At 44.0% G+C, this 26,256-nt stretch overlaps 2 long non-coding RNA genes and 2 pseudogenes across 2 annotated transcripts; 3 read left to right on the forward strand and 1 right to left on the reverse strand.

The window, feature by feature from the left end:
* The first annotated feature begins 632 nt into the window (after positions 1–632).
* Positions 633–770, forward strand: LOC148670434 (U1 spliceosomal RNA; annotated as a pseudogene).
* Positions 771–15,249: 14,479 nt separating this feature from the next.
* Positions 15,250–15,368, reverse strand: LOC148670435 (5S ribosomal RNA; annotated as a pseudogene).
* Positions 15,369–19,362: 3,994 nt separating this feature from the next.
* On the forward strand, positions 19,363–21,894 carry LOC148670436 (uncharacterized). Its single transcript, XR_015937012.1, has 3 exons — positions 19,363–20,221; positions 20,340–20,480; positions 20,572–21,894. It is a non-coding gene; the product is annotated as an uncharacterized LOC148670436 (long non-coding RNA).
* Positions 21,895–21,921: 27 nt separating this feature from the next.
* LOC148670437 (uncharacterized) lies at positions 21,922–25,547 on the forward strand. The gene is made up of 2 exons (XR_015937022.1): positions 21,922–24,449; positions 24,755–25,547. It is a non-coding gene; the product is annotated as an uncharacterized LOC148670437 (long non-coding RNA).
* Positions 25,548–26,256: the final 709 nt, after the last annotated feature.

Consider the following 26,256-nt stretch of genomic DNA (forward strand, 5'->3'; position numbering starts at 1 on the left):
TGTACCGTAGGGGCCTCACCCCCAGCCCTCGCTGCGATAGGGTGGGCTGCGGCGAGGAGGAGACTGTGACCCATCTCCTGTGGTCCTGCTTTTTTGCTAAGGCCTTCTGGGCACAGTTTGAAGATTGGTTGCAAGCTCTCTCGCCCCAATTTACCCTGACCGCTGCTTTCGTCATATACGGCATCTCTCCTGTAAAACTTCCTCCTGACGTGTTTGACAGGATCTGGGCCGTGGTGAACAGTGGGAAAGACGCCCTGTGGAGAGTGAGGAACATGGGGCTGTTCAAAGGCATCGAGGTCCTAGTCAAGGCAGCAGGTAGCCTGGCCCTGTTCATCACCCGAGAGAACTATTACCTCAGAGATCTGTGGAGAAAAGGGAGGGAGGAAGCAGAAAATCTGTGGGAAATAGAGAACATAGGTCAATATCTCAAGAAACTGTAAAAAACATTATCATGTTTAAGTAAAGAATGTGATTTGCACCAGAAAAAAAGAAATTGTTGCTATGTAACTGGTACCGTGTCAAAATGTAATGAGATGTGATCATATATACTGTTTTAAGTACGTATATTAATGTAAAGCTTTCTAATTTGTGATGTCCTGTGTTTTTTTTGTGAAAAGAAAATAAAGTTCTTAAAAATAAAAAATCGGTTCACCCAGGGCAAGGCTCGGCCATTAAACTCCGGCTGTACTGACCCCTGCGAATTCCCCAAATGTGGGAATCTCGACTGCATAATTTCTGGTAGTGGGGGACTGCGTTGGCGCTCTCCCCTGATGTGCTTGGTCCAATATCAGATACAGAAGAGTTACGACACCACGAGCTGCGATAGGATCCCAGTTCGAAAGGAGTCGATGCCACTGCTGGTTCCCAGTTTCTTTTAGTTAGAGATCCGGAGAAGCATTTCAAGCTGGTTACACTACTCTTTCCGGACATTCATTCCCTTTTCAAAGTGAGTCTTTTTGCTGTAGTCTGCATTATTTAGGCTCATATCGAGGTTAGCCTTTATTTGGTCATGGGGGGGCCTCGGTACTGTATGCTAATTCTCAAGACAGTTTCACCCGTTTTCTGATTGCTAGATTCTCTAACAGTGCAGACATGTCAAAAAGTGAATGGCTGTACCTCTATTTCATCCATGCATCCGTGCTCAATGAATGAAATCAGTAATAAATGAATATATGTATAGTTATACGAAAAACAAGTGGTTTATTGACTCATCTTCATTTGCAGATTTAGAGGCAGCTTCGATATTCGTTTAACAAATGGGTTTTTTTATATGTATGAGTCACACACATGCCATAGCAACAAAACATCTATGCAAATGAAGCTATAGATCACTTTTCTTGGAAGTGTTAAATGTCCATACTTCAGGCTTTCCTCCCAAAGCCTACGGCACCAATCCAGCTCATCCAGCTCTGTCTGTAGAGAAGCCAGGGTATCGGCTTGTTCCACACCCCACCTCTCTCTGTGTACAGTAGAGCCTTCTGTCCTGACTGGAGGAGCTCATCCAGCTGTGTTTGGAGAGAAGCCAGGGTATCAACTTGTTCCCCCCTCCCACCCCTCTCTGTGTACAGAAGAGGTTCCTGTCCTTACTGGAGGAGCTCACCCAGCTGTGTCTGGAGAGAAGCCGGGGTATCGGCTTAATCCACACCCCCACCCCTCTCTGTGTACAGTAGAGCCTACTGTCCTTACTGGAGGAGCTTGTAGGCATCCTCTCACGAGGCACCAATAAATGTAGGTGTCTTGTGCATTTACCGGGACAATTATTAATTGTAGCAGTAAGTCACAAAATGATTCTTTGATGGTTATTAGAAGAGCGAGCCAGCGGGATAACTCAGCAACGCACACACATGGATACTAATACACAAGAATACATTTATTATTACATAAAATGTGCATATCAACATAACAGATCTTATAGTGACGGTTAGCAGAATACAAAAGGTATATATTCAATCACAAAGAGTTACAAACCAAGAGGGACATACATTCCGTATATCATTCATTTAGACCGTTTTGTAAATGAACTTTGTTACAACTTGTACATTAGATACTCAAAAGCAAGTACAGGACTCATAGGAATTAAATTGATATCAACTCAGGTTAAGGTAACAATTGAATTCTCGAGCTGTAATGCCGAATGTTGAATACTCGTCCAATCTGTGGGGGTTCAGATCTCCTGTGGACGCAAAGAAGCAGTGGCAGGCTGTTCGACATGAGAGAAGGAGAAGAGAGATTTCTGCTGCGGTGCGCTGCTGATGCTCTCTGAAGACCGGCTAGTTAGTGTTGGCTGAAACTAGCGAGAGATTGCACACAGAAAAGTGACTACAGATCCGAGCAAGTCACACTCTTTAGACAGGAAGAAGACCGGTTAGTTCCCGAAATAGCGCTAGTCCTGAATACTGATATTCAGCTGTCCACAGTTCCAAAAGTAGTTCACTCGTTGATCAGGTGAGCGTTCGCGGTGGGTTCACGAGGCTTGCTGCTGGGCTAACCTCGGGTGGATCCTTTGGTAACACGCTGGCAACCTCCGTTCTCGACTCTTAGAACAAGGAAAAGTCCTGGCACTGGGACACATTGGCCGTTACGTGACTGTCTGAGCTGAGTCTGAGGATGTCCAGGAGGAGCTGGAGTTTTACCTGGAGGAACTACGGTCGCTCATTGGTTGAAAGTTCCATGGGCATTCGAGAATCATTTTGTGACTTACTGCAACAATTAACAATTGGCCCAGTAAATGCACAAACCCCTACATTTATTGGTGCCTCGTGAGAGGATGCCTACATTTATTGGTGCCCAGTGTGAGGATGAGTAACCATGCACTCATCCTTGGGTGTAAACCACTTGGGATGAGACTCTCCCTTGGAATCTCCCAGACAGTGAGGCACCAGAGATGACCATTAATTAGGGTGGCTGATGTGTCTCAGCTTTGGGAGTTGTTCCTTATCAGAACACACTATCAGCTAGAAAAACACCTTAAATGTGAACCAAATGGAATGGCCTCTCTGTGTCCAGCACCACTTGAGATGAGGGAGAGAGAGACTGGCAAACCAAAGGAGCAGCAAACTCAAGGTACAACGGTCTCTGTCCTGTGTGAATGCGCTGGTGGACTATTAAGCTACTTGACTGACTAAAACTCTTCCCATACTGACTACAGCTGAAAGGTCTCTCTCCTGTGTGAATGCACTGGTGTGATTGTAAGCGGCTTTTCAGACTAAAACTCTTCCCACACTGATTGCAGCTGAATTGTCTCTCTCCTGTGTGAATGCGCTGGTGGGTTTTTAAGTGACTTGACTGACTAAAACTCTTCCCACACTGATTGCAGCTGAATGGTCTCTCTCCTGTGTGAATGCGCTGGTGGGTTTTTAAGTGGCTTGACTGACTAAAACTCTTCCCACACTGACTACAGCTGAACGGTCTCTCTCCTGTGTGAAGGTGCTGATAGGGTTTTGAAATGCTAGACTGACAGAAATGCTGCTTCTCCCTGTGCCATAATGGCAGTTTGCCCACACCATCTGAGCAAGGCCTTGAGTGATTCTTCCTCATCCCCTGATCGTGCTGGGGTCTCTTATTCTGCAAATGCTCCATGGAATGGCCTTGCTCTGTGTGATGGAACTGAGATTTGTTTTCGTCATTCGTCATGTGCTGCTCAGCAGTGTGAATCATCTGGGGCTCCTTCTCCAGCTCTCTGAGACTAAAACCGTCCAGTTCATTCAGTTGTTCCTCTCTTTGCCCAAGAACAGACATACTCTCCAGTTCATTAAAACTTTCAACGATTTTCTCAGTAACCAGATTATTAAACCTGTGTGTAAAGTCATCAGATACTAAGGGATCATATGATTGTTTGAGACTCTGCAATGACAGTCTCTCCGCTTGAACAGAACAAGGCCTAATTATTATCAAGCCCTGTAGGAGCTGCTTTTGCTCCTCCCTGTACTGACTCTTCTCAGTATGCTGTAAATCAGTACTGTTCTCTTCACCAGGTACATCAGTCTGCTGTTCTGCAGGGTCAATCAACTTGGGGTCCATGTCCTGCTCTGTAAGATTTAAAACATCCAGTTTTTCACTGTGCTCTTGTACAGAGATGCAGCCCAGTTCATTACAACCTTGTGTAATATTGATTGTGTCCAGATTATTAATAGTCTCTGTAAAATCATCACATACTAAGAGCCCAGGTGTCTCACTCTCAGGCTCTGTCTTCATCATGGGCACAGAGTCCAGATCCTTGACACTCTGTCTACTTTCTGTGTGCTGCTCACTAAGTGCCTCTTTCCCTTCTGCGGCAGTGACCTCTGTCTCCTGCATCAGCCAGTGCATCTCCACACTGTGCTGCAGTTCAAGAGGAGTCCTTTCCCCAGCTTTAATAAGAGCACTGGCCTCTGAATCTGTAAACACAAGACAAGACCTTTATAAGAATAAACTTTATTTTATAGTTTTATACCTTTAGAGGTGGCTTCTCAAAGCATTTTACAGAATGCCAAAAACAAAAAATACACAAACTTAGCATGACGAGAATACACAGTTAGAGGAGACAGTAGACAGTGGTACTAAGTAAAGTAGGAACAGAGGGGTACAGAACAGTTAAATAAAGGCTCTTCTGAAGAAAATGTTTTTGAGTCTGGATTTGGAGTTTAGAGAAGGTGACTCTCTGATATCCTTGGGGAGAGAGTTCCAGAGCTTGGGGCATAAAATTAGAAGGTCCTGTCACCCATACAATGTGGACGGGCTTGGGGGACAGATCGGAGAACAGAATTAGAAGAGCGAAGATTGCAAGGTAGGGAGTAGGGTGATAATATCAGACCAATATGGAGGTGTCAAGCCAAGCCAAGACATTGAGCGTCTTATAGGTGAGCAGGAGGATTTTTAAGTCGATAAATAACTTGACAGGAAGCCAGTGCAAGGACTCCAGGATAGGAGTAATGTGATCATTTGTACTAGACCTGGTCAGGATTCTGGCTGCTGAATTTTGGACATACTGCAGTTTGTTCAATGTGGATTTAGAAACCCCAGAGAGTAGAGCGTTACAGTAGTTGATTTGGGAGAAGACAAAAATTTTCAGCCACAGTTAGTGATAACACAGGGCGTAGTCGAGGAATATTTATGAGGTGAATGAAAGATGTTCTGACAACATGCTGCACATGTGGGTCGAATGTCAAATATCATCCCCAAGTTTTTCAGTTTAGACTGAAGCTTAAGTACAAGACCATCTACAGATAGAGTTACACATTGGTTGTACAAAGTTGATGGGTGGTGCCAATAAACACGACTTCAGTCTTGTCACAGTTAAAGGAAGGAAATTTTGAGTCACCCAAGTTTTTATATCGGGGATGCAAATTAATAGAATAGAGACAGCCACATCATCGTCAGGTTTGGTATGGATGGATATTTGAGTATCATCAGCATAGTAGTGATAGCTGAGGCCATGTGATCTTAAAAGCCTTAAACTACACACACGCATACTAGTACACTCACAATCAATTTGGGTTGTTTTAACATAGTGGAATAAGTGGGTATAAGGGCGTGTTCTGATTTAGCTTTGTCAGAAACATAACTACCATGCAAAAAGTAAGACTACTGTAATAATATCACAATTACATTACATTTACATTAACACTGCACTGAGAGAGAGGTTAATATAGACACACTGACTGGACACTACAGTGCATTAACACTGCATTGAGAGAGGGCTTAACACAGGCACTGCGACTGGACAAAACAGCACATTAACACTGCAACCAGAGAGAAGGATTAATACAGACACTCTAAGTCCCTTTAAGTCTACACTCTAAGCTCTAAGTCCCACACCTGAAGAAGGCTCCACAGCCGAAACGTTGTGTTTTCTTTCTTCTTTTTTTTCAGCATGGAATAAACCTATTACTTGTTCCTAAATTAAAAATGGATGACTAGAAGGTGACTATGACAGACACTTGACTTGACTAAGACTATGACTAAATCAAAAACTGGAAACTAAATGAACACTGCAAATAAGTACACAGAAAAGTAACACTCAGAATTAACAACTTTTCTAAGCACACATTACATTTGTTAGTATCATACACCTCTATTGACAGCAACAATCAGCATCGACCAGCAAATTCTTAATAACCACGTCAAGGTTTAAACGTGAAAACAGGGTGGTGTTTGGTCAAAGCCCAAGCACAGTCCTCAGTGTGCTGTTTATGGTTGAACTCTTGAAGCAGTGAATGGTTTAGGAAGTGAATTCAGAGGAAGACAGACAGTCTGATACAGAACTGTTTAATTACAGAGAGGCTCCCAGCTGGATCAGAAAGAGGTGAGCTGGTGATTCAGAAAAAAAAACCAAAGAGGGGAAAAAAGGCAAAAAGGTACAGAGAAAACCAGTGGGAGAAAATGAGATCGGGGATGATTTTCCACTAATTCATTAGGATGCGGGGATCAATCCCACTACCTCTCGCATGCTAAGCAAGCACTCTACCATTTGAGCTAATCCCCCTCGCTTCAAGTCTCTCGGCATCATGTCTTACCGCCTCTGCCCCTCTTACCGGGCACCGCTCACTGCCCTTGGTCTGCAAGGCAGTCCTTTCAAGTGCGATGACGACGCTGGGACCTTCGTTGCCTATTGTACGAGCTGAACTTTTGTGCTCATCAATTCAACGCTCTTTCCATCAACTCATCTTGTCTTTTGACGCTTCGTGTTTTGCGCTCCTTTGACTATCGGCATATCGGGTGACTGCAAACACTGAAGTTCTTGCTTACGGAGTGTGGAACATTGTTTTCAAGTGATCGCTGTTCTGTCATGTTGACGCCGAGTGAATCTTTCTTTGGCAACATGGGCAGGCTGACAGCAGTGCGAGCGAAAGTAATGGCAAATTTCTTGACTTATTTCTGAATGTGAATGTTCTTTAGAAAAGGGATGCGGCGTTGCTTCTCGCCCGTGTAAAGGTCACGCATTCCAGGCGTGGTTATGAGCGAACAGTTGCCGCAAGTGTTTGAAAAGAGCAAGAGAGGAAGCAGCCCTGCCCCGTGTGAGGATCAAACTCAGGCCCTTCAGATGACAAGACTGACGCACTACCAATTACGCCAACAAGCCCAGCTGCAGTACACACACCGGAAAGTTTGCCTCACATGGATTTCAGTCGCCCGTTCCCTAATCTTTAGACGCCCTCTGCGGAATGTTGCATTTGCCTTTTGATCTCACCGATACATTTTTGGTCTGTTTCTGTTGCGAGTCCGTCTTTCAGATCTCACCTAGCACAAGTCTCTGTGGCTGAAGTGGCCTCTCTGCTTCAGCATCGTGCCCTCACTCAGCCATTAAAAATGTCACTCGGACTTCTGACATGCTGACATGAAATGTCAAGAGAGAGTGGCGGAGTGACGCTTAAGCCAGAGAGAAGATGAAAAGGGGGTGTGGCTGCGAAACGCTTGACAGCTGCACGATGCTCTCCATGCAAGGTGTGACCACAGGCTGAAGGACACCTTTCGGCACATCAAGCTCTAAGCACACACCTGGAGGATGTGGGAATTGATCCTGCTACCTCCCCCATGCAAAGCAAGCTCTGTCCCATACAAGCCAACCCCCCTCGCTGGGGCTTATGGCTCGGCCTCACCTAGTGCCGCTTGTTCCCCTCTTACTGGGCACAGTTCACTGCCCTTCGTCTGCAAGGCAGTCGTGTAATTGCGGCTTTCTTGACTTATTGATGAAGGTCTGACTGGACGAGCGAATGACGCCTCTCCCTCATCCTCAAGCTCACTGACAGATTGAAATGGAAAGTGCTGCTGTGGCTCGTTGGTCTAGTGGTATGATTCTCGCTTAGGGTGCGAGAAGTCCTGGGTTCAACTCCCGGACGAGCCCTCGTGTGCTCTTTTCCTCCTCTTCCACAAGACTGGGAACTGATATCCACATCACTTCGCAGCGTCTGCTTATGACAAACGATGGAATGTGACTAATGACTGAACGAGCCTGGTGAATTCTCATCACGTGGCACAATGAGAGCGTGCAGTCAGCTGTCCAAGGCGGCAGCCTCATTGCTCGTTCAAAAGAACACGTACTGAAAACTCATCACCACTATGTCGTAGATGAGCACCGCGATCGCTTGTTGTCATGCGTCCTTACTTGGGAAATGCAGAAGCAAAAACTGCCCTCTCTCAGCCACCAAAACGTGTGCGGCTCGCCTTGCGTTCTCTGTGCCTCGCATATTTGTGGAGCTGTCTGCTCTTCTTTCTGTTGAAGTAATCAAGTTACGGGGCGTCCTGCAGTCTATGATGTTCTCACTGAGAGCTTTCAAGATTTGAAGGAAAACTACGAGCTTGATGGCTCAAGTCGAACGAATGTGATTGTTAAGCAATCGATGATCAAAAGCACGTCTTCTAACAATTCGTGAGAGTATTATCAGCACTGTTTTCACTCGGATATACTTTTCACTTGCTAAGCTGACAAATTGGACGAGAAAATGCCAGAGACGCACTCAGTGCAGACTGAGGTTGGGAAGGAGGTGTGGCCCTTCAACGCTTGACAACTGAAGGACATTCTCTCCGCAACGGAGGAGCACCTGTCAGAAGTCGCAGAGGCTAAACGAGAGCACTGGGCTTCCGGAGATCCAAACTCAGACCTGGAGGATGCGGGCATCGATCCCGCTTCCTCTTGCATGCTAAGCGAGCGCTCTACCGTTTGAGCTAATCCCCCTCGCTTCATGCTTCTCGGCATCATGTCTTACCGCCTCTACCCCTCTTACCGGGCACCGCCCACTGCCCTTGGTCTGCAAGGCAGTCCTTTCAAGTGTGATGACGATGCTGGGATCTTCGTTGCCTATTGTACGAGCTGAACTTTTGTGCTCTTTCCATCAACTCATCTTGTCATCTTACAGTCTGGGTAATTGGAGACTGCGCTGTTCTGCTTCCTATGGTAATATACGGGTTTTTCCATGAAGCCGTATTGAACAGTATTTCTCGCATTGTGAACATGTGCACACAGCGGTCCCCCGGGTTCCAGTTAGTGCGTAATTATGCATCGATGAAAAACGAAATTAGCTCACTGAAAGTTTGATGTAGAGAATGTGGAAATTTCCACAAGTTGTGGTCTTTAAAATGCATTTGGTTTGAAGACGTTCTGTGCTTCCATTGTGAAGATATGGACAAAACAATATTTGAGCGTGCTAAAAAAAAGTAATAAAAATGACAAAGTGAAGGCTGAGAAAGCATTCACAATGCATTTTATACACAAAGCAAGTGTTTTTGTAACTCTAAGAGATTTCGCGAAAGCACTACAGGCGTGCCAAAATCGTTTTCGAACTTCAAGCTAACTTTACCCCAGTCTTAGAGAAAGGACTGCCTTTCACTTCTCTGTGTTTTCTTTTTACAGCGCTGTGCACTTTTTCATTTCTCTCGCTTTCAGAGCCTCTGCACAGCACACGACTCGACATCAGGAAGCACATTGAAGTGAAAGCAGAAAGCGCTGCGACATGCACTGTGCAGATCCCGCCACACTAAGAGGTGAGTGGGTCTGTTCGATCACAGCGCTAGGCGAATCCCCAAACAGTGTGCGTGGCAACAAAAAAAGCTGCTCTGTTTTGAACTGGGGACATTTCACGTGTGAGGCTAACGTGATAACCACTACACTATGGAAACGGTGGGAAATTGTGCCCAGTGGCCCAGTGCTGAGCTTCGCCAATGCTATTCAGGGGCTATTCAGGGGCCAATGCTATTCGATGTGAATTGAATGCTATTCAACTCTCCAATGCTATCCAGGGGTGGAAAAGGGTGGAGCCGTGTGTGTCTTTTGTTCAAAGACACCCCCATCTCAGAGCCGGAAGTACAGACCTTCCTCCCGCAGGTCCACAAAGATGTTATTTTTTAAGAAGATCCTGCGAAAGTCGGCCATCCGCCTTTCAGCCCTGCAGTAGGCCAGGCTGAGAGAGAAGCAGTCCTTCACCCTGGCAATGTACAGCCTGACAAGGTCTGGTTTCAGGCCATTGTACATCATGAGGTTCCTCCTCTCCCAGACAGCTGTCCTCGTTAGGCTGAGGAGGAGGTTCACTAAAATGGCGTTAACCCCCCCCCTCAGACCCGCGGTACCCAAAGAGGAACAGCTCTTTCCAGGGCACCCTGTCAAGAACAGCTCCTCGAACAGAGCGAAACAGGCCATCCAGCAGATCCGTCAAGTACGCCCTGGCTCGAGCTGGGGGAAGATCTTACCCCAGAACACCTCTGAGACCGGCACTCTGAAGCGTTTTGCCACCATCAGCCTGTAGAACATGCTGGTGGTGCACCCCAGGAGGTCCACCCCACGGCCCCCCCACTTCACCCTCAGCTCCGGCCAGGCCGGGCCTGCTGCCCCATCTTGTAGATGGAGCTTCTCCAGCCAACTGTCCGGGAGACCGAGTTTGAGCTGCTCATAATCCTGACAGATCTTACTGACAGGAAGCTCGTCGTCGACCTCTCGCACAGCGTCGACAATAGCCTGGGTGGGCAGAAATCCGTCCTTTACTTCATAAAGAAGATCCTTGACCTTGGATATGCCAGCCTCGTAGAGCTGCCTGTTCCATCGAGACACCAGCAGGGGGTAGAGGAACAGAGGCTGTTCCAGAAGCTTTGCCCAGGTCTCCGGCGTGTAGGAGACATGCTGGGACATGAACTACCCCCTCGCCAGCAGGACCTCCCTGTAAAAGGAGGGCAGATGTTTTATCAACCCCGGAGTCAGCCTCACCAGGAGGGTCTCCTGCCCCAAGCCCTCGCAAGTCTCGAGGTAGCTTGCCATACCAATCTTCCAAATGCTGACATTATCCAGGTCAAGGAACTTCTTCACTACTTTCAGCCTAAAGCTTTTCAGCTTCAGGCCTACATCACACAGCTTCAGGCCACCCCTGGATTTTTCCCCAATGAGGGTGTCATGAGTGACCCGCGGAGGCGTCCCCTCCCACACGAATCCCACCACCAGTTGCCTAATCTCATTCTCTACCCGTTCAGGAAGAGGCATCACAGACAGTGGGTACCACAAGAGGGACAGGCACAGTGTGTTAACGAGCAGGACCCTTCCCTTTAGGATCAGGGACCTGTGTCTCCACCGATTTAGCCTGGCCCTCATCTTAATGAGCTTCTCCTTCCACAGGAGAAGCCCAGTGGCCTGCTCATCAGCGTTAAAGTAGACGCCAAGGACCTTCAGGTGACCCGTCTCTACCCTGAAAGGGTAGCTGAGGAGCGGGGCAAGGTCTGCCCTCCCCACTGGCATGACCTCAGACTTCTCCAAGTTTACCTTGGCGCCCGAGGCAGCGCAGTAGGCCTGCACCACCTCTAAAATGGCCGAGATCTCCGCCACCTCTGCCAACGTCAGTCTGGTGTCGTCAGCATATTGGTAGATCAACGAGGTGGCGGTGCCCCCAGGCAAGGTCACTGGAAAGAAGCTCGTGAGTGAACCATTCACCTTGACACAGGTCACGATCCCCTTGTACACGAGCCTCACCCAAGAGATGAAGGCCTCGCCGAAGCCAAAGCTCTTCAAGACCTCAAACAGAAAGGGATGCTCCACCCTGTCGAAGGCCTTCTCCTGGTCCAGTTTCAGGACGTATACACCCCTCGGCTGCTCCCGCATAAGGTCCACAACATCTCTGATGGAGCACACCGTGTCCGCGATGTCTCTCCACTTGACGCAGTAGCTCTGCGAAGGCGAGAGGGAGAGAACACGAGTTAGGATCTTATAGTCCGTGTTCAACAGACTGATCGGGCGAAAGTTTTTCAAAAGGGAGGGATCCCCCTGCTTTTTGTAGACAAGAGAGATCACCCCCCTTCTCATAGATGGGGTCAGAGCACCGGTCCTGGCAATCTCCTGGAACACCTCCAGAAGGAGGGGCCCCAGGGACTGCTGAAAGTGTCTGTAGAGCTTGGAGGAGAGCCCGTCCCACCCAGGGCTCTTGTTAGGAGACGAGCCCCGAAGTGCTTCAAGCACTTCCTCCAAGCTCAGCGCACTGTCACAGAGCTCACGATCGCTCTGTGACAGGCGGGTACTCACCCCAGCCAGCATGGCCCGGGTCTGCTGCTCATCCACCCCTTCGGACCAGAACAAGGCGCTATAAAAAGAAAACACCTCATTCCTAACGGCCTCGGGGGCAGAGAGCCGTACACCGTGCTCTCCCACCAGCTCCTCGATGAAGGAGCTGCGCTGCCTCTCCTGCTCCAGGCCGAAGAAGAACCTCGTGCTCTTCTCGCCCTTGGCAAGATACTGGGCTCTGCTGCGCACCCTGGCTCCTCTCGAGCCTCTCGACAGACCTGCAGGAGCCGGCTGTCCGTGTCGCGGTGCAGGAGCCTTACGCTCTCGTACACTCCCCTCCTCACCAGCACGGCCACCCCCCTCCTGCACAGGCCGGAGGCGTTGCTGTAAAACAGCTCCCAGTCCCACTGTGCTCGCACCTTCCGGACACACTCCTCGTCCCAGAAGGTCTCCTGGAGGCAGACAACATCCGTCCGCCCCAGCAGAGCTAACACTGCCCCCAGCTTCGCTCTGTCCCTCAGCCCGTTGGCATTTAAAGAGGCGAAAGATGCCATCACGTATATGGCCGGGAAAGAGTGAAGTTAATTCTCCGGCCCGCACAACAGTTTCCCCGCCCTTTCTGCCACATTCTCATTGCCAACACTTGCTGCTTCCTCCCCACCTAATGTCTCCGCCACCGCAGAGACATCAGGGATGGGTCTGCGGACAACTCTTGAACTGGGCTTGAGGTTGGGCTGAGGCCTGACGTGGTGCCACTGGATCCCTGCCTTCGAGGGCCCAGGTGGTTGTACCCCGGCTCGCCCACTCCCCTCCCCCTCCTCCCTGTCCTCCCTCTCCACCCCATCCATCTCCACCACCTCCCCTTCCCCCTCCATCTCCATGCTCTGTAATTCCCCCTCCTCCGTCCCTGCCCCATCCATCTCAAGACACCCATCCTCCATTCCTACTTCCACCACTTCCCCTACCTCTCCTCCCATGACCATATCCAACTCCCCTTCCTCAGTCTCTGCCAACGGTGCCTGCCCGAGTATTGAAGAGGCTCCCTCACCTGGCAGGGTGTCTTGTGGCCACTGCAGGGCAACCGGGCGCTTCCCCTCAGGCTCCTCGGGCGTCTCTTTGTTTGGGCCTATGTCCACCTTGCCAGGGTCTTGTCGCCGTTGCCGCTGCTGCTTGGTCACACGCCTCGCAGCAGCGCCTTTGCTGACCCCAGCAGGCTTCTCATCCCCGGGCCCAGAAGAGGGCCCTGCCGGCTCACCGGTGAGCTGCGGCACCGCTGACGGTGATGGTGGAGGTGGTGGTGTCGGTGCTGTCGCCTCCTCCCTCTGCCTTTCTCCCTGCACAGGCTGGGGTGTCATAAGCCCACTGGTACGCTGAGGGGCCGCCTCTGGTGGTGGTGGTGCCCGTAGGATCTCAGCTGCACCATGCTGCACCACCGCCTGTTGTGGAGCAACCTCCCTCCGCTTCTCTTGCGGCACAGAGTGGGATGCAACAGGTTTGTTAGGGCAACGGGGCGCCCTTGCTGGTGGAGATGCTGGCTGGTCCCTGGCTCCTTTCTGCTGCGCTGTACCCAGGATTGGAGGGGCCTCCTCTGCCTCTCCCCCATCACCGGCTGGGGCGTTGCTGGCTCACTGGGGTCCTGGGGCACCGCTGCTGGCAACTCTCCATGCTCAGCTGCAGCGGCCACTCGTAGTCCATCTTCAACCCCCTCGGCGTTGCGGGCAGCTGCTCCTGCGGCGGCTGGATCTTCCGGCTCCGGCTCGCAGTTGCAGCTCATGAGCGCGTGGAGGCAGTCCGGGCACTTGGCAGCGGTGCAGTTCCTGGCGCGGTGGCCGGGCTGTCTGCACTCATAGCAGAGGAACTCGGGGCAGTCCTTGGCGATGTGCCCCGAGTCCAGGCAGACATGACACACCCTTTGTTGCTGGTCGTGGAGGACCCTGAAGTACTGCTCCCCCTCTGCCGTGGCGAAGCGGGTGCTGTATGGCAACGAGGCAACATGCTCGGGAAAGCGAATCCGAACAAACCTCGTGCCATCAGCAATGGTGGTCCCAGGGTAGTGGCGCATCCTGATGACCGAAATCACTCTCACCCCCCAGCTACTCAGCTTCTCCTTGATAGTCTCGTCTGAGATATATGCCGGGAGGTGGAGGAAGGACACCACTACCTCCTTCCGCTCCAGCCAGCGGCAGTAGCAGGGTGTGGCCTGCACATCCAGCCCCACAGCCACCGCGTCCCCATGATCTTTTGAGTCCAGAGTCAGTTCAAACTCTTTTGGCGTCCGGGGGCGGCAGGCAAAAAGAGAGCCCTCCCCACAGATGCCGTGCACCGCTGCGATAATAGCACCCGCAGATGGTTTCTCCATGCCGCTCACATCCATCACAACAGTATGCGCCCTTGCAAAAACCCGCCAGGGGGGGCGGTCTGAATTCCTCATCCTTCTCTTTCCTACACCACTCTCCTCCTCCACTACAATAACATTCTCTGCCTCCATGTTTTTTCCTTCCATTAAAACACAAACAGGACTCAGAAAGCAACAAAAAAGCAACAACAAAAAAACAAAAGTCTCTCCCCTCCCCAAACAGCACTAGGCTGAAGGGGAGGGCTTCAAAATCAACCAAAAACACCAAAAAAACCACAAAAATTCACAAAAAACAAAGTCTTACTTGAGACAAACACATCCTCTATTCCTCTCCTTCTTCTTGCTCTCACATGACCACGCCCCCTGTGGTGTCAGAGGGCCTGCTCAAGGGGGTGTGGCCGTAAGCGAGAGCAAGGCTCAATGGCACCCTTCTTATAGAGAGGACAGCTCCGTCACCTCTTTTACGACGCTGCTTTTTTTCCCTTGCGTTTTTCTCTTCTTCCCACGTTCTCTCTCTTCACCGCCTTTGTCCCCGCTCTATTTCACTTCAGCCTTTCACTCTTGCTTCCTTCCAATGAGGACGGAGCTGCGGGAGAAAGGGCGCTATAGAGGATCGCTGTGGACAGCTGCTGCTGTGCTTTGACATCTGAGCTCTGTGGAAAACGATCTCAATACAATTCTGAAAAACGCGACTCCCCGAACGCCAGCTGAACAAGTCTCCACAGCCGAAGCGCTGTGTCTCTTTTCAGCTGGCGATAAACCTTTCCTCAATCATTTGCGGACTTGTAAAACTGTTCATGATCAGAATAAAAAACGCTCACGCTAATACACAAGCACCCGTGTCTCGCCAAAGCTGACAAATAAACAGACGGACAAGCCGCACTGCACGTGTGAACAGGGGAATGAGCGAGCGAGCGGGGATAGGACGCCTCCTGCGCTTAAAAGCTTACAGCACCTGGTATTCCCAGGCGGTCTCCCATCCAAGTACTAACCAGGCCTGTCCCTGCTTAGCTTCCAAGATCAGACGAGATCAGGCATGCTCAAGGGGGTGTGGCCATAAGCAAGAGCGGGGTTCAATGGCCCCTTTCTTATAGAGAGGACAGCTCCGTCACCTCTTACGACGATTAATAACCACAATAACGACCAACCAACAAAAACAACCATATAAACATAATACCAACCAAAAACATAGATAACAACAACAATACAAAATCAAATATATCAAACCATTAAACTCTCTCAAATTCCTCCAGTTATCATAATCCCGCCCTTATGCAAAACTAAACCCTCCTCCCATCCCAGTTTATCCTCTTTATTATAAACAAAATCCACCTCAATTTTCAACATAAAACATTACACAAAATCAATACCTCAACACTCCATACTCAACAACGATAATTCACAAACAGCCAGAACATGTAACTCCACATTTCCATATATACACATTTCCATAGCCCCGCCCCTTATGCAAAATCAACATTCCTCCCCTGTTCTCTCTCTCCGCTGGCGTTTGTAATCGTTTTTATTTTTAAATAAATTTTAGCAAAGTCATGTATTTTAAAAATCTTAAGATTTCTATATTTATGTCTTTATTTAGTGGTTTCATTAGTGACAAAGGCTAAACTTTCTTGGAAAAATGTCTTTTATGCAAACCATGTTTGCTATTAATTCATTTAGGGCTAGAATATGTTCATTGTCTTCCAATGAAAGAAGGGTTCCTTTCGCCATAGTTGAGTTGACATTAGAAGTTTGCCATGCCCGGACTGTTACACCAACGCATTAGCATGTTAAAGCGATTTCATTACTGGGTTTTTGAAGGGCGGAGGTGTCTTTCGCTGGAAATCTCGCCCCCTTCTACTTTGAAAATACCTGTGAAACCGGTTTAATTCGTCACAGCCAGCACTCCCGCAGAGAGGGGGGTTGTATTTGCAGTGTATATAGTAGATAGGAAAGCCAGAGCCGACCGCTACGCCGCCCACGTGTTATGCTCTTCGTTAATGTCTAAGCCAGAACACATCATTATATCTCATTTTGTATTTCTTAAAAAAAATCGTTTGCCCAGCCTAACAGTATTGCTGTGTTGTTATTGTTTTTAAACTGTTAAGCGCTTTGAGGAGCCACCTTTAAAGGCGCCATACTGTATACAATAAATTTCATTATTATTACTATTGTTAATTTGCTGGACAGAGAGGTCAACATTATTACACAGAAGACAAACATAGCGATTTATGTTGCATTGTGCATTGTGCTGCAGTAATACAGTTTTCAATAATTAAAAGTCTAAACAGTATCAGCTTTATTTATGGGTTTTAAATAAAGGCGATTTAAACGCGATTTAAATCAATTTAAATGTTTATATTGTAACGCATAGGTGACTATTCATTGTTATTAAAATGACTTAACTTCAATCATGTTGTGATATTTAGAAATATACATTTGTTTGGTGCGAGTGAAGTTTTATTTAATCTCTGAGCCATACTGATTCTTATGGAAGCCAGTTTCCGCCAGGGAGTAAAAAAAAAACACACTATGGTATTCTCTCCGATGCAGTGCAGTTAAAAACATATCTCTGATGCTGTTCCTAAATTAATATCGTTTATGACCATCAGACGCTTTATGCTCCTTTTCTTTTTTCCAGAGGATTGAACAGGGAGAGGCATTTCATGATGTACTTTTCACTGATGAAACAACAGTGGCTCTGGAACAGTTTTCAACCATGTCGTTTTATAAAAAGGGAAGATATGTGAACAAGCAAAACCCAAAACAAACATGTATGCCATACGGCGTATGCGTTACTGAAGCTAAAAGTTTAGCCTTTGTCACTAATGTAACCACTAAATAAAGACATATAGAAATCCCTACATTACAGACTGTATATGGCTGGTATTGGTAGTTTAAAGAAAAAATACACACCAGTATTCCACTTTCTCCCTAAACATTTTAAGCATCAGAGTCTTACAATGTTCTCATTTGTTCTCAAGTGTAAAAAGAGGTGATAATTCTTAATAATTCCATGTCGCATTAACTAACCTCTTCAGTTTATTCCACCAGACAGTACATGAATATAATTATATCATTATTAATTTTTTTAGATACGAAATTCCATATTATATTCCCTGTTAATCAAATTCTAAAAGTATGCATTTGTTAGATAACAAGCGAATTCACAGAAAAGGTTAAAAGACTATCACTTTTCACAAAGTATATAATCCTAATATGGTCAGAAGGAGCACGTAAAAACGTTTCCCAAATAACAACATGTAAGACGTTGATGCTTAAAATGTTTAGGGAGAAATGGAATACTGGTGTGTATTTTTTCTTTAAACTACCAAGACCAGCAATATACAGTACAGTTTACATACAGTAATATGTTTATGTTCCTAAATTAATATCGTTTATGAGCATGTGAAAGGCATGGTGAATCGGAGATTCTCGAGAATTACTTTGTATGATTGGAAACGAATGTGTGATCGGATCAACTAAATGCTGTGGTGTTACTTTTTGTCAATGAAAAAATAAACTCTTTTCGTTTACAAAGACGGTTACAAAGAATTTGGACCAGGGTAATACTTTTAGCTTACAGCTTGTTCAAGGTCATTCTTTATTAATACTATTAGTAATATCTTCGGTAAAGACTTTGATGCATAAAATATTCCTGCATAATTAAAATATTTATGATAAAGGTGGTAGGTTGTGTACTTTTGTCCAACAGAACAATCTTGCTTTTATAAAATATACCGCCTTTTTAATGTTTAATGTTTAACATGCTGTAATACACTGTTTAAATTTAAAAGTCTAAAGAGTATACAACTTAAATTCTTAATTGAATAAAGATTGTCCCTCAGCAGTGATCAGGATTCGAAACCGACGTTTTCTGGTGACAGCTCAAATGCTGTACAGGAGAGGTTAACCTTTATTAGCTCCAGCTGGCGGTTTTACAAGGTGATTATGCTATTAACATAATCTAAGTTGCATACGGTATGATGCGGTATACTGCGACACGCCCACCGTGTTATACTGCAGCATACCCCGCTTGTTTTGAATGGCTGCATCTGTTACTGCAGTTATTAATATTGTTGAAATTACCGTTGCAATTCAATGTTAATTATACATTGCGGCAATGTATATATACATATAGCTGTTTTTTCGCTATTATATATATGTATATTGGACGAATCACTGCCCACTGGGTTGTTTTTGTCTTATAAAGACTCTGTTCTTTTATTCCGTGTAAGAAAGGAATAAGTTATTAAAACTTTCCACACTTTCAACAAAACATATTTGTCCACATTCTAACGAAGTCAAGCATGTACCTGTGTGCATTGACAGTGCATGTCTCAAAAGGACATTAAATAACAAAATGACCTTTTTGTTGTTATTCTTGTGGTTGCAGCTGTTTCTTTCTTTTACATTCTCCAGCAACATTTACAGGCCGGGTTTTATCAATCGACTTGTACAGAACAAGTGCCATGTTCAGAGGGTCATTTAAAAAATGGTACAGTAAAATTTGTGTCAGAATTGTGAGACGATTTTGTAATCAGGATAGAGGGCCATAGCAATACAGCATAAAGTGCAATCACCTTTTCCCAGTGTAAATGTGTGTTATTGTGAGCTTTTTAAATTGGTTTGCGCTTTTCTGAAATGTATTCCATACAAACAATACAATCTGCACAGTCGCTATTTATCTGGATATTCCCTTCCACTGAAGATGTCTACAATATTCTATCCGGATTAGTACTGACCGAAAGGCGAAAGACGACATAATATCACAGCAGCAGCATTTAAGGTGGAACGAAAAAACGCGAGAACGTCAGCCTCGTAATCTTCTTTATAGTCAATAAATGAATATGGTATTTGCATGGGGTAATATAATTGCAAATATTTTTCAATATATTACTAAATTATACAATATTATTTACGAAATAATAATTCAATTTAAACTGAAACGAGGTTACATAAAACGCATTTTTTCTCCGTGTCACTAACGGGCTTCCGTACAGGCTTTCAGTTGAAAAAAGCTACAATGTTAGCGTTAAATACAACACCTGTTGACGCTGCCAGCACGATCTGTATCATGTGTTGGTCATTAACAGACGGTAAGTTTGATCAAGGTCTTAAATTTAAATGCAGTGTGCTCTTTCTTTACTTAATGTCTTTCGAATTTAAATGCCATTTCGAAAACTGTTATCAATAATAACTTTTACTTTGTTTATTTGGTTTTAGGATCGAGTAAAGTCGTGAAATTAGTTTGCAAGATTTTCTATACAGTGGATAGCTTGTTTTTCTACTCTATTTAGCAACGTTATGTAACTTAGCTAAATACAGTGTTTGCTACTGAACGAGATATTTTTCTATTGAACGTCGTCACATATATAACAGTCCATCACGTTTTCACAACGTTATATAGCTAGTTTCGCTTTGTCCTTCCGTGTATTTGTCTCGACAGAAAAATTAAACATCTGATAGTATGCAATAAATGCTTAACAAATTCTAAGTTACTGCAGGCCGGAGCATTCTCGAGCGTGGAAGCTTTACATTACATAACGATGCTGCGTTGAGTACTAAAACCAGTTATCTCCTGTAGAGCAAGTCATCCAAGCTAGATACACTATTATTTGATCCTAAAAGCAGCCAAAGTAAAATGTCCATTAAGTACCGTTCTAAATATGACATTTAGCTTTCGAAGATATTAAGGTAAAATTGCTCTGCATTTAAGACCTTTATCAACCTCACCGCTTGCTGTATGACCAGCACGTGATGTAGGCTCTACTACCATAACTGATGCGTTTTCAATTGCATAATTCCATGATTTTTTGTCTGCTTAGAAAACGCAGCTGAAGATTTAAATTTAAAGAAATTAAATAAGTATATAAGACTGGCACCAGGGTTTTCCCATGATGATTTCCTCAGTGAAGGCAAGTATTTACTGATAAAAAATATTTGTTGTTTAATGATAACATGATTGATGCGTTTATGTGTATTCTGTTTTGAAAGTGGTATTTGGTGTTTTTTTTAATAATAACGTATATTCAGTGTACAGGAAATTTGAACTGATGCCTGATGCGGAGTTACACATCTATGATGACACACTAACGGAGGCTGAAGATGACACACTTCAAGAACTAATTCAATCATACCCAAACCTTTGTTTAACTATCAAAGATAGTAATGAGGGTGAGTCACATTTAGCTGATCCTAATGAATATTGTTTTCATTAAAACAATAGTTTTCTCATTTTCTTCTTTTGCCTTATTTATTTTTAAAGAACTTGAATCCCTTGGCCATTCGACTCCCAGTTCCTTCATGGATACATTGTCCCGTTCATCCAGTGATACCGACTTAAGATTTTCCGAGCCTTGCCCCAGAAGGGCCAACACAAGCTTTGATGTAGATGACACTGCAGCAAAAGAGGTATTGTTAACTCTTATAGAGTGATGCTGATTTTATTCTGTGCCTTTATTTTTAATGTGAGCTGCATTCTAAATCATAGCATGACTCTGAGCTTTAGTAGTTCAGGTGGGTAGCTGCGTCGGCATGCGTAGGCTGCAAAGGAACAAGTTATTCCATGCTGAAAAAAAGAAGATAGAGAACAAAATGTTTTGGCCGTGGAGCGAAGAAGGCTCCAGGGCTGAAACATTGTGTTTTCTTTCCACACCTGAAGAAGGCTCCACGGCGAAACGTTGTGTTTTCTTTCTTCTTTTTTTCAGTATGGAATAAACCTATTACTTGATACTCTGAGCTTTACCTACAGATGATAACAGTCAATCTGCAGTACAGAAAAGTTTGGCAAATTTCGAGAAGCCATTTACCCACTTCAATACAGAAAAAAATGGGGAATTGATAAATATTGCTTGGGGTAAGATATGATTGCTGCCAAAATTGGCAAACTGGCACTTATGATCAAGTGCCCATGAGAGACATGTTTCTATGTGTCCCCATTTTGGAAACATTTAAATTCATGTGCTGGAATTCTTAGATTTATGAGTTGCTTAGAGAATGTCATACACCAAGATTTTTGTGATGGAAGTTACTTTAAGTCTCGTCCACTGTTCTCAAAACTGAGCCACACATTACAAATTCAACTAGGATGATTTTGAAACCACTAATCCACTTGGCTCTAAACGTGGGGATCAGAAGATTGGGTGCCTTTACTTTGTTCTTGGAAATGTGCCACCAAAATTCAACTGAGCTGTTATGAATATTCTTTTGATATCGCTTTTTTTATATTCAGGACCTTAAGAAGTATGTTTTTGATGTTATACCGGTACCATTGCTAAATGATACCAGAACTTTAGAAGGTCATGATATAGATCTTCCCTTTTCCACTGACAGAATATATGGTACCATCTTTCGTATTACTGGTGATAATTTAGGAATGCACATTATTATTGATTTTACAGAATCTTTTGCTGGAAATTATTTTTGTCACCTTTGTTTGATTGATAAGAGAGATGCCCAGACTATACAGAGGATGACCCCAAAATAATCTTGTGGGGAAAATACATTTTTGAAATGCATTGGCAGTCTCTTCAAGTTGACCCACAGCCCAATTCAGTTTATGATGTGAAAAAAAAATCAGTCTTCAACTCTACAATATTTTCGTGTGTGTGACAATTACTCACCATGACATCATGCATTAGCTTCTCGTGGGTGTGGCTCAGTATGAGGTGAAATTACTTTTTGAATATCTAACAGAAAACTTTCAAATCAGATGTGTTATTAAGAATTTACTCCTTTGATTACGGGTTTTTAGAGCATAAAACAAACGTCCTACAAATGTTAACTTTGAAGACACAGGTCGTAATATTGGGCTGAATGCTATACAAACTTGGTGCCTTGTCAAAAACATTCCTCTATTATTTGGTGAGTTTGTCCATCAAGGAAATCAAAATTGGAATTTGTGGTTTGAAATAATGATTATAGTTTTCTCCCTTATTCATACTGAAGGTATGACTGTACATTTGAAGTATTTGATTATTGACCATCATAAACTTTTTAAACTGTTGTATCCAGAGAGAAGCCTAATCCCAAAGCATCACTACATGGTACATTATCCAAGCTGTATAATAAGTCCTTTGTTACATGTACGGACTATGGGGTTTGAGGGCAAACAAAGTGTCTAAAACCACACTTAAAAACTTCAAGAACCTTACAAAGTCACTTGCTAAGAAACATTAAATGGATGTTGGGTATCATTGGGAAAAATTACCAGTAAGACATACTGAGGACCAATGACATTCTCTTTTAATTACTAGTGGCATTGGTTTGGCACAAGCTCTTCAACTGACCTTATAAAAGAATGTGTACACTACAAATTACTCAAAATCGATGGTATATAGTACAGACCAGAACTTGTAATTTGCAGTAAGATTGAACAAGAAATTCCAGTTTTCTGCAAAATTAATAAAATACTGATGATTGATAACACCATCTATTTTTTGGTGGACAAGCTCTTCACAAATCACCTTGATGAACATTACCATGCTTTCCAAGTGACTGAAAGTGAGGAAAGGGATGTTCTGAAATTTGAGGATTTGAACTTGTGAAAGCCTTTTGATCTTCAGGGTACATATGGTAGTGATGAAAACATTTGTTATTCTTATATTTGTTATAATTTGATTTATACATATATGTCCTTGTAGAAAAATGTAATTGTGTTATTGTTTATGGGAATGCTGATTGGATGAGGGCCTTTTGCAGAAGGCAGAGCTAGATGTTCGAGTAGGGATCTGCAATCCTGCATTGGCTGCAATGGAGCATGTAAAGATGCATTCTGTGGTAAAAGGTAGAGAGAACAAACGTGTTTCGGCTTTGTAGCCTCTTCTGCTGGGAGGGAGAGTGAGAAAGCAAAGAAATGAGGCAAAGAAGAACAAAAGATAATTAGGTGAGAATGGGCATGGAGCAGGTGAGAATGAGTGTCCACATTGAGGTGGTGGGGGATATGAAAAGCCAACATCTGCAAATAACGCAGAGGAATTAGAAGGAGATGAGTCTGTTGTTGAGAGAAATAGGGAAAAGCTTGTGAAAATTTGGAACATATCTTCCCACTCATTCTCACCTGCTGTTTACCTATTCTACCTGCTCCATCCTATGGTCTACTTTGCCTTATTTCATTGCTCCTCTCTCCCTCACACTTGAGGAGGCTGCACATCCTAAACGTGCTTCTTCTCCTTACCTTTCACCATGGAATTAAGATTTACTTAAGATTTTAAGTCTTTTTTTAAAACTTTTGTTCCACTTGCATAAAAGTCACCGAAAACAAATGTTTAAACCATTTTTTCACATATAAAAACATTTTAAAGTGGACTTTACCTGTGTTTGCCTGTTTTATAGGTTAACTTTCACACATAGAAAACATACAACTAAACAGCATTTTACTTTAGTGGTTTTAAATATACTGCACACAAATCAAGGGGACAGAAAATGAAATTTAAGAATTTGTATTCACTCTCCTATTCAGTGTTACTTAACACTAATAGTGTCAATTAATTGACACCACAGTGTTGTTAAAAAAACTCTGGATAGTGTGAGCACTTTACACTGCACTTAGTGTACACTGCAGAAGTGTACAAATAACACAGAGAATTCTGAAAATGACACTCAGAGTTTAACACTGTCAGTTTAGGCTCGAAGTATTTAGAAAGTGCTAATTTAACTCTGGTGAATGTGGAGCTGTTAAAGTTTTGAGTGGATTTAACACTAGCTGATTTGCTGTGTATAAATACATATACAACTGAGTTTCAAATTAGTTTACTGCAATGGGTGAAATCCACATTTTTGTTGTAAAAGTACTTAGTATTGAGGAGTGAGTCTATGGTTAAAATTTTTTAGACAAGAAACTAAACAATTTTCGATGTCCATAAGTAACTGCTTGCAATATTAATTGGGGGAAAAAAAACATCTTTGTAATGCAAATGTATTTTTGATCAGAACATGTCAATTTATATAAAAAAAATACTGTTGTGAAAACAAATGTAATGGTTGGATTTAGAGAATATTGGAGATCAAGTCATCATTGTACAGTTCTAGCTTTCTGTGTATTGTCTTATCCTATGTTTATCTCCTATGTGATAAAGCTGGTGTCTTTTAAAACTCTTCCCACACTGACTGCAGCTGACGGGTTTCTCACCTGTGCGAATGATGGTGAGTTTTTAAGTTGTTTAACTGACTCAAATGTTTCCCACATAGACTTAGGCTGAAAGGTTTCTCTCCTGTATGAATTAGTTGGTCGGCTTTTAAATTGCCTGCCAGGCTAAATTTCTTCCCACACTGGCTACAAGTGAATGGTTTCTCTCCTATGTGAACAACCTGGTGGGTTTTTAGCTTCCTTGCCACACTTAACCTCTTAACACACTGACTACATTTAATTTGTTTCTCTCTTGTGTGAATAAATTAAAAACAAATATTGATTTTAAATAGGCTACCTGACTAGCTCTCTTCTCACACAGGCTGCAGCTGAAAGGCTTCTCTCCTGTGTGAATAAGCTGGTGAGTTTTTAAATGGTTTCCGCAACTAAAACTCCTCTCACACTGACTGCAACTGAATGCTCTCTCCCCTTTATTAGTGTGCCAATGACTTTTCAATTTATTTGGCTCTGGGTGCTGTAACGTAGTACTGATCTCTTCAACAGGTGCATCAGTCTGCTGCTCTGCAGGGTCAATCAACTGGGGCTCCATGTGCTGCTCTGTAAGATTGAAAACATCCAGTTCTTCTTTGTGCTCTAGTACAGAGAGCACAAACCTTTCCATTCCGTTACAACCTTGTGTAATATTGTTAGTGTCCAAATTAACATTCTCTGTGAAATCATTATAAACTAACAACCCAGGTGTCTCACTCTCGGGCACTGTTTTCATCATGGGCACAAAGTCCAGATCCTCCACACTCTGTCTGCTCTCTGTGTGCTGCTCACTGAATTTCTCTTTCCCTTCTGCAGCAGTGAGCTCTGTCTCCTGCAACAGACTGGAGCCCCACTCCTCCTCACTGTGCTGCTGTTCAAGAGGAGCCCTTTCCCCAGCTTCAAGGAGAGCAATGGCCTTCGAGCCTGAAATCACAGGACAAGAGGACAAGGCCTTTCAGTCAGGTTCAAAAGCGCATTACCCCCACCACAAATAAAAAGTACCTGCATATTAATATACAAGATGATACAATTTGAAAAATGTTAACATCTGTTCTTTTATGTACAGTAGATGTCATATGTTAAGATGAAGGTAAGAATAATTGAATAAATGAACACAAAAACGTTTCAACTGTTGGATCAGTGCTAATACATTGCTTTTATATTTTTGAACCCCATGCTAAAACAAAAATAAATATAAAGCCATAGTGAATCCCCCACACAAATTATATTTCTAATCTTTAACCGGATAGTAGTTATTTTAACAATCTACACATCAGCAAAGTCAAATTACTGCATTTGTACAATATTGTACACAATTTTAATCAAATGCAGAGAAAGACCTTGAAGTTGGGGTTTGAGTAGAGTTTAAAACCTTGCAAGAGAAATGCAAGTACTGGGCTCATAAAAAAAACTGAATATCCACCAATATGGAGCAAAACTTATCAACAGAGAATAGGAAGAACATCAATAATTGTGTTAATAATTACATTTATACTATGATAATGCTATCATAAATAATATAATTATCTGCTGGGTTATCTTACAAAAAGGCACAAGTACAAATTTAATGTATGGAATGCATACATTAGTAATTATTTTATTTATAAAGTGACTAGTTGCAATAGTTTATAAAGTTGCTATAATCATTGGAGGAAATATGTTCAGTATTCTTGTTTATTATTAATCAATAATGTATGTTGGCCATTGCACCCCCATAAAAGACAATAACTGGGTATGTGAGGGGCCCCAGGCCACTGGCAACAATATAATCTATATAATCAACAATAATATAATTAGGAACAAGTAATAGGTTTATTCCATGCTGAAAAAAAG

The sequence above is a fragment of the Lepisosteus platostomus genome, chromosome 5 (genome assembly GCF_059453375.1).
Source record: "Lepisosteus platostomus isolate fLepPlt1 chromosome 5, fLepPlt1.hap1, whole genome shotgun sequence".
NCBI classification, from domain to species: Eukaryota; Metazoa; Chordata; class Actinopteri; order Semionotiformes; family Lepisosteidae; genus Lepisosteus; species Lepisosteus platostomus.